This window comes from Schistocerca cancellata, unplaced genomic scaffold (genome assembly GCF_023864275.1).
Source record: "Schistocerca cancellata isolate TAMUIC-IGC-003103 unplaced genomic scaffold, iqSchCanc2.1 HiC_scaffold_266, whole genome shotgun sequence".
Classification (NCBI taxonomy): Eukaryota; Metazoa; Arthropoda; class Insecta; order Orthoptera; family Acrididae; genus Schistocerca; species Schistocerca cancellata.
The window spans coordinates 1-2,500 of NW_026046288.1; positions in this window are offsets into that span (position 1 = coordinate 1).

The following is a 2,500-nucleotide window of genomic DNA, read 5'->3' on the forward strand; positions in this document are numbered from 1 at the left end:
GGGTTAGGTTAAGCCACAACGTGGGTTAGGTTAAGCCACAACGTGGGTTAGGTTAAGCCACAACGTGGGTTAGGTTAAGCCACAACGTGGGTTAGGTTAAGCCACAACGTGGGTTAGGTTAAGCCACAACGTGGGTTAGGTTAAGCCACAACGTGGGTTAGGTTAAGGCACAACGTGGGTTAGGTTAAGGCACAACGTGGGTTAGGTTAAGGCACAACGTGGGTTAGGTTAAGGCACAACGTGGGTTAGGTTAAGGCACAACGTGGGTTAGGTTAAGCCACAACGTGGGTTAGGTTAAGCCACAACGTGGGTTAGGTTAAGCCACAACGTGGGTTAGGTTAAGCCACAACGTGGGTTAGGTTAAGCCACAACGTGGGTTAGGTTAAGCCACAACGTGGGGTTAGGTTAAGCCACAACGTGGGTTAGGTTAAGCCACAACGTGGGTTAGGTTAAGCCACAACGTGGGTTAGGTTAAGCCACAACGTGGGTTAGGTTAAGCCACAACGTGGGTTAGGTTAAGCCACAACGTGGGTTAGGTTAAGCCACAACGTGGGTTAGGTTAAGCCACAACGTGGGTTAGGTTAAGCACAACGTGGGTTAGGTTAAGCCACAACGTGGGTTAGGTTAAGCCACAACGTGGGTTAGGTTAAGGCACAACGTGGGTTAGGTTAAGGCACAACGTGGGTTAGGTTAAGGCACAACATGGGGGTAGATTGCGGTACAAATTGCGTTACATTGCGGTGCAAATTGCGTTACATTGCGGTGCAAATTGCGTTACATTGCGGTGCAAATTGCGTTACATTGCGGTGCAAATTGCGTTACATTGCGGTGCAAATTGAGTTACATTGCGGTGCAAATTGAGTTACATTGCGGTGCAAATTGAGTTACATTGCGGTGCAAATTGAGTACATTGCGGTGCAAATTGAGTTACATTGCGGTGCAAATTGAGTTACATTGCGGTGCAAATTGAGGTAGGTTAAGGTGCAACACAGGTTAGGTTAAGGTGACATAGGTTAGGTTAAGGTGACATAGGTTAGGTTAAGGTGACATAGGTTAGGTTAAGGTGGACATAGGTTAGGTTAAGGTGACATAGGTTAGGTTAAGGTGACATAGGTTAGGTTAAGGTGACATAGGTTAGGTTAAGGTGACATAGGTTAGGTTAAGGTGACATAGGTTAGGTTAAGGTGACATAGGTTAGGTTAAGGTGACATAGGTTAGGTTAAGGTACAAACTGGGTTGTGTTATGGTACACATTGCGTTGTAGTACAGTACACGTTAGGTTTGGGTACGGTACACAATGTGTATGGGATGGCGTGTTGTGGGGGGGGGGGGGGGGGGTGAGGTTCGTTGATATCGACCGTAGGACGTGGATGCCCGAGGCAGCGTCAGTGTGTCAAAGGAGTTATGTCACGTCGGGATGCGCTTTCCGCCAGTGAGAGGGGGGGGCGAGCCGTGTCTGTGGTTGCGGCAGACCTGTGTGTTTCATTCCTGCCAGTGTGTTTGTGCTGTAAGACGAGGCAGTGTGGTGATGTTGGGTGCACCCCTGTGTAGGACATGTGTGGGTGTTGGTGGCTTATCTGAGCAATTGTGGTTGTCGGACGAGTGGGATATTCTCTTGTTTTATGATTGGACTCCTGGCCTGGTTATCATAGTCTGGTTGGTGTACTGTGGCGGATAGGATGCACCGGACGTTGGTCCATGCCGGTGCTTAATTATTGTATCTGTGTTTGTTACAGGCAGAGAGTAGTGTGTGATAGAGTGTGTGGGTGATAGAGTGTGCGGGTGACGTGTGGTTCGTTTTGTTGCACAGACGTTCAGCATGTATAGGGGCATTTGCGTATTTGATCTATCTATGTGGGCCTGCATAGTTTACTGAGCAGTGCTGCGAGGTGACTGAACTACGAGCGACGTACTCATTTACAGCGGAATGGTTGCCTTCTACCAAAGATGGAGTATCGACTCTACGACAGCGTTGGCACCGCAGGAAGCGGTGTCGTACAATGGCCCCCACACCGTCATCGTTGTGCGGGGTAGGGACCGTATATATTCTGCGAGGAGCCCTGTTTGCCACAGGGCGTGGGGTCTCGCGTCCTGCGGTTCAGTGCCCCAGGGAAGCGCGCGGAGGTGGTGCTGCTGCTGCATGTAGCAAGCGAGCTACTTAGAGCATGTATAGGGACAGCGGGAATATGGCATATTGGATATAACTCTTCATGAAACGCAAGATATAGGGGTGTATTGCACGATAGGAGTGCGGGAAGAGTCCGCCATTCATCCGCTGGAGTTGCGATTTGGGCGGTTGGAGTGGGGCACGTGCGGGTGCGGGTGGAGCGATTGTCGGTCGACGACTTCGTGCGGCCGCAGGCACTGGCGTTGGGGCTCCTGTGGTGGACAGATGATGCAGGCTGTGTGGGTGGCGTCGAAAAATGGGCACTGTGGGACCTAGCGATGTTGTAGTCGGCGTGGCGTCGCCTAGATGGCGGTATCGTCGGTGCAGCAGGTC